The 18544-nt window shown below is 46.3% G+C and overlaps 1 pseudogene; it reads right to left on the reverse strand.

The window, feature by feature from the left end:
* Positions 1 to 4800: 4800 nt before the first annotated feature.
* Positions 4801 to 6889, reverse strand: LOC119279921 (annotated as a pseudogene).
* Positions 6890 to 18544: the final 11655 nt, after the last annotated feature.

Below are 18544 nucleotides of genomic sequence, written 5' to 3' on the forward strand. Positions count from 1 at the left end.
TGCTTGTTGTATATATATGTGTTGGATATCTCATATGTGAAATAGTGACCTGAGATTAAGAAAAAATGAAAAAAAATTAAAAAAATTGTTACTAATGGCGCACTTCTATGTGGTGCGCCATTAGTATACCAGATACTAATGGCGCACCTGTGGGATACTAATGGCGCACCTGTGATGCACCATTAGTATACCAGATACTAATGGCGCACCTCTGGTGCGCCATTACTAAAATATTCTAGTGGTGTGGTACTAATGGCGCACCTGTAGTGCGCCATTAGTAGCCAAAAACAGGTGCGCCATTAGTAGGCCTTTTCCTAGTAGTAGGGGGAGTAGGTGAGGCAGGAGGAGGAGGTGGACGAGGAGTACGTAAAGCAGCCCGGAGTAGAGCACCTCTTTCTTCTCCTCGACCCTCTGATGCAGTGCTTCACCATGCTCAGGAGGAGGAAACAGAGGATGGGGATGAGGCGTGTGAGGAGGAGGACGAGGAGGATTTTGCGGAGGAGGTGGTGGAGGATGAGGAGGAGGAGGTGGTGGAGGACGACGCCGCCAAGAGGAGGCTGGTTGTTCGTCAGGTTTCTGAGGGTGGGGATGGACCCTCACGGGTGACAGAGCACCACGAGGTGAGCGATTCGCAACCGAGCGGTTCGACTATCAGCACTACTTCCAGAGGGAAAGTGTGGCTGCGTGGTCAAAGCTTCTAAGACGTCCATATGTGCATAGAGACGTGTTGATTAAACCAATGGGAGAGAAGTAAGTGGTTATCTCGACTCATCCCATATAAATTGTACCTTTTGTCATTTCCTCACATATAATATGACTTCACTCTTCGAAATGCAGAAGCTTAGTAAAAGGTGGTGAGAGGCGTCTGCCACGGTCGCTGAGTGGCATCATTGGGGGTCTTTGTAGGTTAAATTATCCTGGATTGGTCACTTTGCCGAACGGTATCATTGAGCCAGCTTGGTCATGGGATCACTACAAACTTGCACCGGATTTCCTGGATATGCGTTAGAGGGTTTTTGATAACAGAGCCATGCGAGTGGTCAACGATTTCTGGGTAAGTCCTTTCAAACACCTAAATGTCAATACCAAAAGGTTTAAATTTGCCATAGTCATGATTTAACCCTTCTCACATGTATGCATGTTTGTAGGATTTCTATATATGCGTTGAGGGTCAGAAGGATCGTGCAAATGTGGTGGTTGAGAATATTGCCAAGAAACTAGTCCATGACATGCACTATGAGGAGCGCGTCCGGTTAGTGGTCAAGTATCATGCGGACTATCTCAACCATAGGATTTCCAAACAGGAGGCTCGAGGGACGCATCTTTCACGGGAAAATTACTTCAAGGCAAGTGATGATGGATGCTTGCTATTTCCTACACTACGGCAAAATTAGAATCCTTACTAAGATGTATTTGTTTAATTTACAGGTGATTCCTCGGTGGTGCGTTGACAAACGTCCGTGCTGGGAGAAGATCGTCGAACGGTGGACAGATCCAGGGTGGTAGGATGAACACAAAGTAATATCTGAACAGCGTAAGTTGATGGGGGGTCAAGGACACTGTCAAGGCAACCTCACCATCCCAGGTGTCGTCTCAAAACATGTAGGCAACCACATCATTTTCTTTTCATCATGTTCTCTTTCATTTGTGAGCATTCCCTTGATTGTTTGGATCACTTTCTTTTGTAGAAAGAAGACACTGACAAGGATATCACTTACTTCGAGGCATGGACCATCAAACATACCAAAGACGACAAGGGCAGGGACCCTCTCCACCCGGAGATGGATTGGATCAGCTCTAAAGCCCGGTCAGATGGAGAGAACTACACCAAAAAATTGAAGGAGACGTACGGTCCTGACACTGATCCTCACGTGCTACCGTTTAACCCTCTTGTGGCCATTGCCGCGGCAGGCGGTAGACCGAATGGCCGGATGGCGGTTCACCTTGATTCTGTCATAACCTCCTCCCTTCCGAGAGTCAACACGCTCCGTGCTATGAGTACTGGCTCTACTCCTACCGTAGAGCGTCACGTACCACATTCCCTGAGCATTATTGAGGATATTCAGGTCAGTGCTTCTTCATTGATCCTTCATGGTCCTTCTTCATTGATCCTTCTTCATTATTGAGGATATTTGCCTTTCAACATGAATGACATTTGCATTGCCATATTGTAGACTCGGCTGATTGACACCGAGAAAGAACGAGATGAAAACCGGGCCAAGTTGAAGGAACAAGATGATGTAGTGAAGTCTTTACAACATATGGTGGCCAATCTTTATTCCATGCAAGGCCAACTAGTGCCAGAGATGCCACCAACGCCAGAGTGGAACATTGTGAGTTTTTTTCAAACTATTTCTATCACCATTTTTGGCATTACCATATGCATTCATCTCACTATTGGGTCAATCCATCACAGCTCAACCCATCACAAGGGTCGAACAATGTTCCGGTAGTTCCACCTCAAGTTGGTGGAGTTGGGGCAACAAAGGGAATGATGCCTTCTAATGTTGATGTTATCACTCCGTTTGATGGAGTTGGGGCAGCAAACGAAATGATGCCTTCTAATGTCGATGTTATCACTCCGATCTCCAAAATCGCGTGAACTTCATGTTATGTTTGAAACTGTTCCTTGTATGTTGAGAACTCTTGCATCTTGAGACTTGTAAACTTGTGGTCTATTGCTTTGATGCACTATTGCTTTTATGTGGAATGTTTTTCAGAATCAATCATTGCTTCTTTTGTTCAATGATGCCTATGTGTGACATGTTCTATGTGTGATGAACTATATACTGCTGTTGTATATGTTTCACTGTAGGAATGAAACAGAAACAGGAAAAAATGGCTCCTGGGCACACCGTTGCCGAGGGCGGCTCTCGGCAATGACTGTGAAACTGGACCAGAATGCACCCTTTACCGAGAGGCCTCTCAGTAAAGGATAATAACCTGTAGCCCTCCTGGCAACTTTACCGAGAGGCCTCTCGGTAAAGGATAATAACCTGTAGCCCACCTGGCAACTTTACCGAGAGGACTCTCGGTAAAGGAAAAAGAATTGTCGACGGTGACTCTCGGCAAACTATTTTCACGGCTTTTAGGAGAAGTGACGTGGCCCTCCCCTATTGGCCGAGTTTGCCGGGAGTCACACTCGGCAAATATAGAGTTTGCCGAGAGCGGCCCTCGGCAAAGTTGGCTCTCTTTGGCTATCACGGCACTCGGCAAAGATGGCCCTCGGCCTGTTCGCCTGGTCCCACGTGTCAGGAGCTGACACATGTCAGCCACCTACTGGCTGTCTTTGCGGAGAGGGGCACACGGCAAAGATGGCCCTCGGCATGTTCGCCTGGTCCCACGTGTCAGCCACCTACTGGTTGTCTTTGCCGAGCGTGGCGCCCAGCAAAGATGGCCCTCGGCCTGTTTGCCTGGTCCCACGTGTCTGGAGCTGACACATGTCAGCCACCTACTAGTTGTCTTTGCCGAGCGTGGCACTCGGCAAAGATGGCCCTCGGCCTGTTCGCCTGGTCCCACGTGTCAGGAGCTGACACATGTCAGCCACCTACTGGTTGTCTTTGCCGAGCGTGGCACTCGACAAAGATGGCCCTCGGCCTGCTCCCCCTGGTCCCACATGTCAGGAGCTGACACGTCTCAGCCACCTACTGGTTGTCTTTGCCGAGCGTGGCACTCGGCAAAGATGGCCCTCGGCCTGCTCCCCCTGGTCCCACGTGTCAGGAACTGCCGTCACCGTCTGCTATCCGTTAGCTACTTTATTTTGCCGAGTGGTACTGTTTGACTCTCGGCAAAGTCTTTGTCGAGTGCCCGTGTTCTGGCTCACTGCAAACTCCTGTTTGCGGAGGAGGTGTACGTCGGGTGGCTTTTGCCGAGGGTGACACTCGGCAAAGGCTTTGCCGGCGGTTTTCGGCCCTTTGCGGAGTGTCCGTGGCACTCGGCGTAGCACAGAATTCCAGTAGTGCACGTGCCCCAAACTCTCCTACAAACTTACTCCAGCAGTTCATAACCCTTCTCGCCCCATGCAACAGGCAGTGCCCCACTCCCTTGCAACAAGTCCTGCAGTCCTCGACGTTGTTGTAGCAACTGCGCTGGCAGTCACAACATCGTCGAACGGGTCGCTAGCAACAGTTGCACATGTTGGGACCCACGGTATGCTACTCTAGCGCCAATAAAAATTTCTACCACGCAACCAAGAACAACTGCTGGAGATAGATCACGAGGTCAGGTTTTGTCACTAGATGTACAGTCACCGCAACAAAAGTAGTGTTGGTGATGCTTGTAGACGGTCAACTAAGTCTCGGGTAGTCGATCTCGTGTAGCCTTGAATCTCCTATTGATACTAATGCATGGGTTGAGCAATGACTATGTTTTACAAATGCATCACATTCAGATACTAAATCTGCTACTTATACATAAGCAGTTACTTATAATAGTGCATATCCGGTTACTGAATCTACTTATTGAAATTGCTACTTACAGATATTCAGTCAGTTCTACAAACTGAATATGCTTCTTCTACAAGTTCTTTGCATTCAAAACATGAAACTGAATTTATACTACAAGGCATTTTCATTTAAATTTGCTACCTAATGCATGGGTTCAGAAAATGAACAAATGTAATTAATAGATCTATTGCTAAATTTACAGGAAAAGTTGGTACATAACCTGCATTGGAAAACCATAGAAATTTCTTCTAGTTGAAATTCCTTCAAAAGCCACGCACTTAATAGGCCTCATGTGGTGCAACATGCGTTTGGGTTCAGAATCCTCAAGCACAAAAAATAGGGCACCACAATGGTGTCAGGGGTCTCCTGCATCCACAACACCAACAATAGTTTTAATCCCTGATCTCACCTAAATCAAAAAGATCAATATATCCCCAATTGCACTAACCCTAATTCAGCAATAACCCTAACCCTAGCCCAGGAAGAATCCTAACCCTAGCAATGAAAGAACCCCAACCCTAGCCGTGGGCAAGAAAATAACTTACCCACTGCCCCAGGTCCATGCTAGTGATGTCGCAGTCAGAGTCTGAGCTCAATACCCCGTCGTTCCAGGAAGTCATGGCGGAAGGGAGGCAACCACTATTGTCGTCCATGGTGGCGTCGAGCTAGGCGGAGCCACAGAGATGCGTGAGAGCAGGAGGAATGAGAACACATGAGTGAGGGAGAGAGCGACGCTGAAACATTGGACCCAGTGCTCAGGTAGTTTGGCCTGTAGTAGGGCAAGAAATATTGAATGGGGAATCTCACCCCCTTCTTTATCATAAAGAAAAGATCTATTTTAAAACTTCTTTAAAAAGAAAAAGAAGTGCCTCTATATTTATATTATAGATTTATCCACTTAGATGAATAAATATTGTTAATGAATATGTATCACAATCCATCTCGAGGTATTTGGATCAATACCTATTCGGTGGATCTTTTTTTTTTCTCTGCCAGGAACCAGATTTGAACTGGTGACACGAGGATTCCAAAAAACGGCAGCTAAATTAAAGTCATCTGACCTGACAGGCCACCATAGTACATTGTCCGAGCCGTGAAGGTGAACATCGAGGCTGCTGTTGGGCATCAGCTCATAGACCAGGAGGAGCTCGCCGCCGGCGTGGCACCAGCCAACGATCTGCACGAGGCTGCGGTGCCGAAGCCGACTTATGACCCTCACCTCAGAGGCGTACTCCTTCCTCCCCTGCTTGGAGCCCTTGGACACTCTCTTGATAGCCACCTCAATTCTCAAATCCTTCAAGAACCCTTTGTACATTGAGCCAAACCCACCTTCCCCGAGTTTTCTGTTGTCTGAGAAGTTGTCGGTTGCAGCTGCCAGCTCGCGGTAGCGGAATTGCCTGGACCCAGTCCCTAATTTCCTGAACTCGTCTTCCATGGCCTCGCCGTCTCCTTTATTCACCCGGCAGGGAGTCGTCTCTTGTCGGTGCAAAAAGAGCCGCACTGAGATGCTAACGCAGATCAAGACTAGGACGGAACCAGTGACCGCGGCACACACCGCCAAGATGAGCCGTCGTTTTGGGCGGCGCTGAGGCAAGTCAGCTGCTGATGAATGCACAAAAGAGAAATTGAGATTCAGCGGTACCGTTACCACGTCTGAAAATTGAGATTCAGAAGCACGTTTGGAGGTCGACCTGCAGACCGGATGTCGATTGGATCGGGTGCGTATGTGATGTAGCAGCCGTACCTCCTGTCGTTAACGACGGTGGCGTTTGCACTCATGCTCGGATGAACGAGATTAGTAGATTACTAAGGCAGCTGGTGCACTCGGTCGCCGACAAGTCCATGGAGCACTGCACCAGGCCGTACATCACCTGGGAGTCGCCGTGCTCGTCCACGTATGTCTGGCTCCGGGTGGCAAACCGCCGCGGCGACCCAGCGGCCTCCGCCATGAGCTGGGTTACCAGATTCCACCTCGTCTCGTTCATGGCATCGCCGTAGCTCCCGGGACGTATGAAGTTGAACCCACCATGGAACAAGTCGGCGTGGCCAGAAAATTCCTCGTCTGAGTAGCGCTGATAGCAGCAGTTATACATGATGGCGGCCTGCCGGCTGTACGGGCACCCTTTGGTCATTACGTACGACGGCGCCGCCTTCAAGCAGAGCTCGCACTGTGTGCGCTCGCAGTCGACGTAGCACATCGCCTGACCATATACCCTGTTGGGATACTTGCCGTAATTGGTCTCGAAGAAGCTGCCATTCCGGATCGCGCCGTCACGAAGGTCGTGGAGGAGTTGGTCGAGGCTGATCTCGTAGTCACTGCCGTCGGTGTAGTTGTTCTCCTTTGAGCAGAGGGACGCTGCATCAAACGGTGTCTAGTCAGCAGCACCACCAAGTACGGCCACGGCCAGGAGCAGGAGGACAGGGTGAAGGTGGCAAGGAGCCATGGCTGGGCGCGCGGTCCGAGTGTGTTTCTAGCTTGTCATGTCACTGAAATTTTGTGAATTGGCACTAGTGAATTGGGAGATGAAAGTCACTTAATTTATACTCCCAGAGACTAACCATGCATGTGAACTGCAACACTGGCAAAACATACTATATAATTATTAATGACAGGATATTAAACAAAGCTCCAACATTTTAGATCAAAATCAAAGGGAATTGACAAACAAGCCGTAGGAGGACACTCCAATGCTCGGTTAAGCATTGCTTGGTCAGGATAATGTATGCCGCTATTCCGGTGACGGATGCAGCAATGCTGCATATGATCTCGCTCTGGTTGCTTTGCTACTGAGAAGGTTAGTCACGTACACTCTGTCGATGAAGTTAGAGCCAATGTAACTATGTAAGCCATGACGTATTGTTGTGTGCGCTCTTTCTGTCCATGAAGTTAGAGCCGATGTAAGCCATGGCATGTACAGTACGTAGCAATTTGGCTCTGACATGATATTCTGGCAGCAGAAGAAGGCTGTGATTGATACATTTGTTATTCCATCAACAATTCAACTCTTTGTTGTAAAGTTCACATGGTACGGATAGCATGGTTTTAACTTCCTGTGAGATTTCGATGAATTGTATTGACTTTCAATAATTTCACCACACATCAAAATATTTCAGTCATTTCAGATGTACACAAAAATATCAGATATTTTTTTGAATTTCAAGTGAATATTTCAGTCATTTGGCTGAAATGCATACCAAAATCACTGAAATTCAGTAATTACGGCAGGTGCTGAAATATTTCTGAAACAAAAATCTAAAACCGGGACAGATAGGAGACCGTATGTTGGACATTGCTCTTGATGGTGTGTCCAGGTTTTAGACATTAGATAGTTGATGAGTTAGAGTCCTAGTACTATTTGCATGAAAGAAAACTAAGGCATGATTACAGTAGGTCGAATAAATAATCTATGTGACCAGCCATATACGCAAGTCATCTGAAAATTTATATCGGGTAAGTCAATTTTCTGGGACATTCGATTTAGGTCCAACGGCCATCCTTGTTTCTTCATCCTCCAGCATTCTTTCTCGTCCAACCGTTCATCCTTCCACAAAATCGGTTTATCCAAATTGCAAAATTTGTCAACTCACATATAGCTATTGTGATAATCTATCTATGCAATATCGAAGCAACATAACTTTTATGGTTCATATTGTACAAAGCTAATGGATAGTGAAGATATAAACATGATTCTAAGATTTAAAAAAAGCATTCCAGTAAAAATCATTAAAAAAAGCCTTCACTAAAGATGGAGGGTTGGATATAATTTAGAGAAGCTTTCGTATTGAAAATAAAATCATTACAGAAGGTAAGATAAAACAATATATACCGACTTGAATTAAGATTGGGTATATTAGCAAACTAACAAACATTAACTGGATCCGCTCCCCTCCCTCCCGTCCCTCCCTCTCGTCCCTCCCGTCCCTACCCCGTGCGGCGGCACCGCCCCGCACCGGGGAGCCACTGCCCTCCTCCTACAGTCTCGCCCCTCCTCTGCTCCCCTCCGTCACCGTCGCTCGGGGCGTCACAGAGCAAAGCCCTTGTGGCATGGCGGCGGCGGCGGTTTCTCCTTGGATCTCGATCTGGTTGGGAGGCGGCGCTCCTCTCCAGCCAGATCGGCGGCGGTGGAGCAGATCGGCGGTGACATGGAGGTGGTGCGGCGGCGGCGGGGGAGGACGGCACCAGCAACGGCGGATCTGGCCTTGACTCGTGTCAGGCTAAATTGTTGTGCTACCGATCTCAATCGCCGTCGGCGGGGCACTGCTCTGGACTTGATCTGCAACACGAGGATGTCTGGGGTGCCGGAGCTGGGCTTGGTGGTGGTGCCTTCTTCTTCGTCGGAGTTCGTCGGCCGGCTGGCTGTGCTCGCATGGTCATGCAGTGACCGGCGGCTTGGCCGGTCGGCGGCGGCGGAACTTGGCCGGTGGCAGCGGCAAAGTTCTATCTGGATCCCAGGGCGGCGGCCCTGGAGGGTGGAGGTCGGTGAAGCTCGGGCTTCCCGCGGCGGCATGGCATGGTGCAGTCCCTATCCAAGGAGGATCTGTGACGACGATCTGCTATGGATTGGTTCGGATCAGAGACGGTGACGAGCGTGCGGGATCCTTCTCGGCGGCTCTCGCGGCTTGGCGAGGCGGGGTGGGAGCCCTCCTCCTTGGCTCCAGTGGTGGCACACTCAGGCAGTGGCCGGTGTGCCAGGGATCCCACGGTGGCACTGTTGCTGCGGTTGGTCGCCGGATCTAGGCGGCTGGATCTGGGGCTTTGAAGGTGGTCAAGACGGTGCACAGGTTGTTGGGTGGATTTCTTGGGACGGATCCGGGTGAAAACCTGATCTTCGGTCAATGGCGGGAGCCGGTGATGACGATGCCCATATCATCGTTTCCTTCATGAAGGCATCATCGAGGTGAAGCTCCCAACTCCACTCAATACCTCCGGGGGAAACCCTAGATCAGCTGATCGGATGTTGGCGGCAATCATGTGTCGTAACCCCCTTGGGGGCGGCATTCTTGGAGGTGCACTCGGCTTCGCGGGACCAGCGGACGGCTTCTTTGGTGGAGCGGTGCTTCATCCATACATTGATGGCGACGGATCTGGACGGCGTGGCGCAGTGCAGATTCGGAGTTCGATGTGGGAGGATGGACTCGCGCAGGAGGACGATGCTGTCTGGCGTCGTGGTGGCATCGATGGCTGAGAGACCTGGCACGGTAGATGCAACAGTACAACTCTGAAGATGGACTCGTGGCAGGTGGCTGCGGCGGCCCCATACCCGGCAGGCGTCCTGGTTGAGGAGTGCGCCGGACTGGTAGGTGCCCCATACCAGGCAGGCGTCCTGGTTGGGACCTCAGGTCTTAGATGTTCAGATTTGGCTGCGATGTCTGTTTGGTATTAGGCCCAGACATCAGCGCCCCTTCATCAATTGGATAGGTGTAGCGACAGTTGTTGCTTAGACGGTGGCTTCAGTCTTACTGTTGTATGACTTTGTAAGGTCTTATGAGAATAATTAATAAAGTGGCCGCATGCATCGCCAAGATGCAGAGGCCGGGGTCATCCTACTTTTCTAAAAAACTAACATTAACTATGTCGTAGTATTAGCACTCGTTATTTGCAAAATAAAAAGGTCACCAGATATTAAAAGACGGAAAGACTTAATATATGAACACATAATGCATATTCTGATTTTGAAGTGTCAAGATGCTTGGAGATGCTCGGAACCTAAGAACTCTAGAAGACGAATAAATGTAGTATAATATTATATTCTAAAAGTAGCTAGTGTGTCCTTAAAAATGTATAGAAGCTACAAAAATTCTACAATAATTAGAAACAGAAGTCTCTAACCCGTGCATTTGCAAGGGCTAATTTATAGCACAATGACCATATAGCACAATGATCATAAAAAAAGGTTAAATTTTGAAAAGAAATTATGGCACCCTATGTGTGGAAGTACCAGCCAAATTTGGAGGCGCCGCTCCCCGGGAGGTTGCTGCCGGTTGGCCATCCGGCCGGCCCTCTTCCCATGCCAGACTCCGATACGGGTCACAGCTCCAGCAGCTCCAGCACTGCTCAGCAGCCAATATAATGGTACTATGGTGTGACGTGTGTGGGCTCGATTGCAACCACACGCTAGTTTTAGCCTGGACCGCCGGATGCAAGCAAAGTTTGTTTTTATTTTTAAACGGAGGGTCTTTCAGTTAACTAAAAGAAAACCAGACAAAACCGTCACAATGAAGAGCCCACATGGGAACTGCTCCCGAACTATGGAGCCACAGGACCAGAACGGCCTACCGACAAACACACCCAACACAACTACATCGCCCCAACACCTGAGTCTTTTTTTTTTTGAAAGATCCGGGGTTTCCGGCTTCATTGATTTAGAAGAAAGCAGCGGGAGAACAGGGGGTGATCAAGCGATCATGGTTACAGTTTGAGAAATGGAAATGAAACTACAGGGTGACCGGCATTACCCTCAGCCTAATCTCTCGCAACATACTCCCCAAAGGGGGGCTCTAGGCTTGTTGCACCCGCCATTCTCCATAGCTCGATCGTGTTCCTGATGGTGTGCAGCACGTCTTCAGCATGGGGCATCTTGCTGTTGAAAACACATGCATTTCTCTCCTTCCATATCTCCGAGGCTATCAGCATCATCATCGTCTTCAGCCCTTTCCTGGAGTTTGATGGTGCTAGTTGGACTGTTTTTTTCCAGTGCCTCAGCGATGAGTGGCTCGTTGTTCTGGCAAGCTGCAGGGCTGCACATGCATTCCAGAAGGATGCCGCCTCCCAAACCGACCGTGCAAGCGGGCAATCCCAGAATAGGTGCGTAGAGCATTCAAGATTTCTGTGACAGAGAGCACAGAAGTAACCGTTTGGCCACCCGCGCCGCTGCAGGCGATCGTTGCACCAAAGTCTGACTTGGAGGAGAAGCCATGCAAACATCTTAACGGTTCAACACCTGAGTCTCAACATCACAAATGAAGCACCATCGACAAGCCGCAAGTTCATAAGTACACTTGGAACAGACACTTGCAGTTCAGACAGCTACATCAACTACCAGCATCACCCCTTTCACACCACCCTTTTTGCTCTTGCACTTGCTCGATTTCTCCCTGCACATGCTTGAATGAGGCAAAGCTTTTTCCGTCAAGAGACATCCGATCGCCTTGCTTGTGTTAGGATTCAAGTTTGTGTGGAAATTATTAAGTTTGATGGCGAAGAGGTCCCCGAGATCTAAACCTGAGCAGCTGACTAGGCTCAAACGGAGGTGGTGAGGGCGTCAAGGCAACCGGCGTCGTCCCAAGCGAGCCTACCTTTGATATCACCTATCTTTTCAATGTTTGGATGTTATACAAAGAAAAGATTGAGTTTAGCTGTAAATTTGTATTTTATAGGATTATGTACTAACGTGTAAATTAAATGTCCGGAGGACACAAGTGTAAAGAAAGAAGATAGAGATAAGGAAAGGAATGAACGGGGCTCCAGAAGCGGAAATCTGTTGGTGCTCCGGGCAGCGCGCTCTCCTGGACGTGATTTTTTTTTCAAAGTGTGAAAAAGTTCCGAACAAAAATTTAGTGCGTACATCTCAACATTATATGTGTGCACGTCAAATTTCGAAGGAAACCAACATTTTTTGTGCCATGTGTAAAAAGACAAAATGATATTTTGTGAAAAATATTTTTTACCACCGGATTTTGTCTTTTTCACACGCGACACATAAGTTGTCGGTTTTTCGGAAAACGACTTTGTGAGCTTGTACAATATCAAGACATACGCGCCAAGTTTTTGTTTGAAATTTTTTGACATTTCAAAATATGTTTAAAACACATTTCAAAAACCAGAAGCGCGCGCTCCCATGTGCCAAAACGCCACTGTCGCTCCAGAAGCTGCTCCATTTCTCTGTATTAGGACCAACCCGATGAGTGAACTCCTCTCTCAAATCCTCTCTCAAATCCCTAATTGATTTACACCAATATTCGTTCCTTTCTTGAGGGATTCAACATGGCACCAGAGCAATCGGTCCTGGATTCGGATTCAGTTTGATTTGTGCTACATTTGCTGCTCATCGTGGTTGTGGCTGGCTGGCCGCATTTGTGCGCGGTAGTCATCTTCGTCAAGGTCGCTGTCGTCTTCATGAAGGGCCGCATCTTTCGGCTGCGCCGCGTTGCCTTTATGCCGTCTCACTGCCACCGTCCTCGTGTTAGGTTGCATCTCCCTGCTGCTCCGCTCCATGTTGCCTTTGTGCTGCTCCACTGTCGTCGTCGTGCTATGCAGGTCTGAACTCTAAAGTGTTCATGTGCTACACTAAGTAGGAGCAGCCACCGGCCAGCTGGTATTGCCTTTCTCTCAATAAGGTAGAAGTGTTTTCAGTCCAGCAGCTTGTGGTGGATTGGATCTTTTTGCTGTATGGTAACTCGGTGTAGAGAGAATTGAACTGCGTTTGAAGGGTTGGAGCTGTTCAGTTTTTCTAGGAATACACTAATTGTTTAGTGGTCATAGGAGATACCAGTAGGGATTCCGTATTGAGAAATTGTGTGAAAGTATGCAGCATATGATTTCACAGCTGATGGAGCAAGCACAAACAAAGACAAGTAGTACTTCTGAAAATTTAAAGACCCTGGAACCCAATCCTGCCAGGTTAATTGGTCCAGGTGATTTTTTTAGCTGGTCTCAGAATGCCATGTTGATTCTAGAGTCACACGGACTTCGGAAATTTTTGAAGGACGATGAGAAAAAGCCAACAGATGTCACACAAGAGCAGTGGGTCAGAATCAAAAGCGAGTTATGGTATGGTTATTAGGGTCGATGGAGAAGACTGCAAGGGAACAAGCTGAAGGGTTTCAGTCTGCCGCTGAGGTGTGGACAAGCATTGATAAACAATTTTCAGGGAAATCGAACAAGATGCAAGTCGGTAGGATTTTCCATGAATTGAGGCAGATCAAGCAAGAGCAGAAGATAGTGATTGAATTTGCGGGAGAAATCAAAAAACTCTATAGAGACCTGGAGTATTTTAGACCATTTAAGGCTCATGATCCCAGGGACATACCCCTCCTTCGAGAGTGGTTTGAACCATTGTTGGTTCAGACTTTTCTTGATGGTCTGAACCCAGAGTTCAATCTCCATTCCCAGCTCATACAAGCCACACCAGATTGGCCTACATTGGATCAGGCCATCTCCAATATACTTGAGGAAGAAACACGGTTGGCCAATCAGATCACAACTTCACAAACAAACGTTGATAGCAGAGCTGCACTATCTCCGGTTAAGCAAATTCAGTCTACTAGTACTTCAAGATATGAGCAAGCAAATGCTACTAGATTCGACTACACGAGGAAGCCTAAGATGGTGTGTGACCACTGTAAAAAACTAGGGCACTTAAAGAAGAGTTGTTTTGATATGGTTGGTTACCTCCTAGATGGCAACCGAAACAATTTAACAAATTCACTAATAGAGGTAGTAATGCAAGAAGGCCAGATCGAGCTCATCTTACTTTATTGGGATTCCTACTTTATTTGGGGGAGAATGGTCTGCTGTAACAACCCAAGCACTTGAAGAATTTAAAGGCAAACTTATGGCAAATACTTCAGAAGGCCCTGCTGAAGCTACATCTGATGCTCATTCTGGGAAAGGTACGAAGAATTGTTTAACATCTTGGATAATTGATTCAGGGGCCACAAATCACATGACAAGCTCATCTAAGAACTTTTCATTGCATACCCCTTGATCTGGAAGGGATAGGGTACGCATAGCTGATGGATCCTCAGCTCCAATAATGGGTTATGGGAACGTTAATTGTACTCCATATCTATCCTTAAGCACAATCTTGCATGTCCCTAATTTGCCAGTGGACCGCTTTTCAGTTAGTTCAATTACAAACTTACGTAATTGAAAGGCATCCTTCGACCCTCACTCATGTACATTTCAGGATCTGAAGACAAGAAGAAATCTTGGGACTGGAATTGAGCATGACGGCCTCTAGTACCTTACCAGCCCTGTCCCCATCTCCATATGCCCTCATTATGACGAATAGCTTCACCACTGATGAAATTCTACTAATGCATTATAGACTAGGGCATCTGTCATTTCAAGCCCTTGGTCGCATGTTTCCATCTCAAGTTAAAAATTATTGTAAGGAGAAGCTTTTGTGTGATGTGTGTGAACTAGCTAAACACACTAGAACCAATTATCCTAGTAGTAATGAGAGAAGTAAGATACCTTTGGATGTGGTGCATTCGGATGTATGGGGTCCATCAGTTGTAACTGCCCTCATGGGGGATAGACATTATGTGGCCTTCATTGATGGTTTTAGTAGGTCCACATGGCTGTACCTCCTAAAGCATAAATCTGAAGTTCTGCCTGCATTCAAAGATTTTTTTAATATGGCGTGTAACCAGTTTGGCATGAATGTGAAAATATTACGCTCCAACAATAGTACCGAATATATCAATGGTAAATTTAGTAATTTCTTGTCTTCTTATGATATTATACATCAAACAACTTGTGTGAATACTACAGAACAAAATGGGGTGGCAGAGAAAAGAACAGACATCTACTATAAGTTGCTCGATCTCTCATGTTTATGACGAATGTGCCAAAATTCCTTTGGGGAGAAGCAGTCAAAACCGCTGCCTATGTAATAAACCGTATGCCTTCTAGAGTTTTGGGCCATAAGATCCCTATTGAATGTTTGCATGGCTCTAACTCATTTATTGTGCCACCAAAAATATTCCGATGTACCTGTTTTGTCCATGATTACAGGAGTTCAACAGGAAAACTTGATCCAAGAGCCGTCAAATGTGTCTTCCTGGGCTATTCTCCCACAAAAAAGGGATATCGGTGCTGGTCGCCTACTGAAAGGAAATTCTTTGTGAGTATGGATGTTACCTTTCACGAAAAAGAACCATTCTATTCCTTAAAAGGGAATGGCAATGGTACAGGCAGCAAGGGGGAGAATATGATAGGAGAGAGCGATGATAGGGGAATTGTAATAATACCTATCAGGGATATCATACGCTCAGAAGATGAAAACGAGGGGGGGGGGAGAAAACTACCAGTACAAATGTGGAAGGTGATAATACATTAATATCTGAAGAGTACAAAAATCTTTCAGGTCAATAGGAGATGAAAACAGAAGATGGGGAAGGTGTACCTCAGGAAGTTGATGAAGAAGTTGTGAATCAATCATAAGTACTAGAGGAGGCACCAACAAGTGAAGAAAGGCCCATGATGAGAGTGACGTTGAAGGTATTGAAACCCATATACCATCCTCTAGTACTAAAATAAATGATGAACCTATTGCCTTACGAAAGGAAAAAAAAGTAGATGTACCTGCGTGTCTGAAGGATTGTGTTGGATACAGACATGATCTTGCAAAAAAAAATCGTATGACTGATGTACTTCCTATTTTAGTAGATTTATTCCATCCTTGGATTCTACATCAGTACCTAAAGATTGGAAGGATGCAATGAATGATCCTAAATGGAAGGCACCAATGTTGGAGGAAATGTATGCTCTAGAAAAGAATAATACATGGCAATTGGTAGAATGGCAGAAGGGCAAGGAACTAGTTGGATGCAAATGGGTTTATACCATTAAGTGTAACCCAAGGTAAAATATAAAGGTATAAAGCTCAGTTGGTGGCCAAAGGCTACACACAGACTCGTGGTGTTGATTATGAGGAAATATTTGCCCCTGTAGCAAAAATGAATACAATAAGAACTTTGATATCTTGTGCAGCTAATCTTGGATGGACTTTGTTTCAGATGGATGTAAAAAATGTGTTCTTACATGGAGACCTTTAGGAGGAAATTTATATGCATATACCACTAGGTTTCAACATGGTACAAACTGAAGGAAAGGTCTTGAAACTCTGTCGTTCACTATATGGCCTAAAACAATCTCCTTGTGCGTGGTTCGGTCGGTATAGAAAAGCTATGCTGAAATTGGGTTTCAGCCAGAGCAATGCCGACCATACCTTACTTTATAAAAGATGTGGTGGAAAAATGACGATATTAATTGTTTATGTTGATGATATTGTTATTATAGAAGATGATGATCAAGGTATTGAAAAAGTGAAGCACCATTTGAGGAACGAGTTCGAGGTCAAGGATCTAGGACAAATGAGGTAGTTTCTTGGAATTGAAGTCTCACAAAGCTCAAGAGGTAGCTATCTATCTCAAGGAAAATATGTGCTAGATCTGTTGTCAGAAACTGGTGCGTTTGGGTGTCATCCAACATTAACACCAATTGAACAAAACCACCGGTTGACTAGTGAGTCAGGGGAACCTATTGACCGGGAGCAATATCAGACTTGTTGGCCGTTTGATCTATTTATCGCATACTCGTCCTGATATAGATTTTGCCGTAAGCGTGGTGAGCCAGTTTATGCATAATCCTAAACCTCACCACATGGATGCAGTAAATCGAATCATTTGGTATTTAAAGGGGTGCCCAGGTCGAGGTTTATTGTATAAGTCAAGTGGAAATTTACAAATAGAATGTTATACTGATGTTGATTGGACTGGTTCATTAGATGATAGAAGGTCTACATCTGGATACTATACATTTGTTGGAGGATAAATAGTTACTTAGCGTAGTAAGAAACAAAATGTTGTTGCAAGGTCCACTGCAGAAGCAGAATTCAGAGCTATGGCTCATGGAGTATGTGAAGTCTTATGGCTAAAAATCATAGTGATGGAGTTGGGTCTATTCCAGGCAAGGCCATTGATGATGTATTGTGATAATAAGGCTGCGCTAGATATAGTACGTAACCCGGTTCAACATGGTTGAACAAAGCACAGAGAAATTGACCGACACTTTATCAAAGAGAAACTTGACCAAGGGATAATATGTATGCATTATGTGAACTCTTCAAATCAACTAGCCTATACTTTGACCAAAGGTCTCGCTGAAAAAGTGTTTATTAGCTTATGTAGCAAGATGGGGTTATATGAGTGTTTGCTCCATCTTGAGGGGGAGTGTTGAGTTTAATTGTAAATTTGTATTTTGTAGGATTATGTACTAACGTGTAAATTATAAATATCAGGAGGACACGAGTGTAAAGGAGGAAGATAGAGATAAGGAAAGAAATGAACGGAGCTCCAGAAGCTGCTCCATTTCTCTGTATTAGGACCAACCTGATGCGTGCCTAGTTGATTTACACCAAAATTCGTTTCCTTTTTAAGGGACTCAACAGACAGAATCACGGAGATGACAGACTTTTCATTGCAAGCATCTGTCTTTTCTTTTGTACAACATCTCTATGGTAGATTATAACCAACTGTGTACATTTTCTAGGCTGAAAACAACTCTAAAGTACGGCCATATATATAATGTAAAAAACAAACATGGCCTTGTTTCTTGGAGTGCCTTAACCCTCCGCTATAGTTGTGCATCAACTCTGACGTACAAACACCAACAGACTACACAAAATGGTCGTTTTGGACCCCAACTGCCAATCAGGTCAAGCAGGAACAAACTGAAAAGTGCAAACCGGATTCACTTTAGGTCTTAAGGGGGGATCAAACCGAATAGTTTTGATCCCCGATCTCACCTAAATGAAACATATCAATCCCCAATTGCACTAACCCTAGCCCAGCAAGAACCCTAACCCTAGCTCATCAAGAGCCCTAACCCTAGCCGTGGGCAAGAAAATAACTCACCCGCTGCCCCAGGTCCATGCTGGTGATGTCGCACTTGGAGCATGAGCTCGATTCCCTGATCCAGGAAGGCATGGCGGAAGGGAGGCGACCACTGTTGTCGTCCGCGGCGGCGTCGAGCTAGCTAGGCGGAGCCAGAGAGAAGAGTGAGGTCAAGAGGAGTGAGAGCACATGAGTGAGGGAGAGTGCGACGCCTCGGTGTATTTATGACCGAGCCGCTTTGGTTCCGACCGCACCAGTTAGTAGTTGTTAACGAGCACGCCCTCTCCGCCCCTGCCTATGTGGCCTGGTTGGTGGGCCATGGATGTCAAAAACGGTTTAATTTCTTAGCAACTGGCACTTTGAGTTTTTTTGAAACAACCGGCCATGATTTCAGTAATTATCAATTTTTTGATAGTTTTTTTGATAGTTTTTTGAAACCCTAACGCGAAAAGTGGTAGTTTTATGCTATTCACTCG

The sequence above is a fragment of the Triticum dicoccoides genome, chromosome 3B, assembly GCF_002162155.2.
Source record: "Triticum dicoccoides isolate Atlit2015 ecotype Zavitan chromosome 3B, WEW_v2.0, whole genome shotgun sequence".
Lineage (NCBI taxonomy): Eukaryota > Viridiplantae > Streptophyta > Magnoliopsida > Poales > Poaceae > Triticum > Triticum dicoccoides.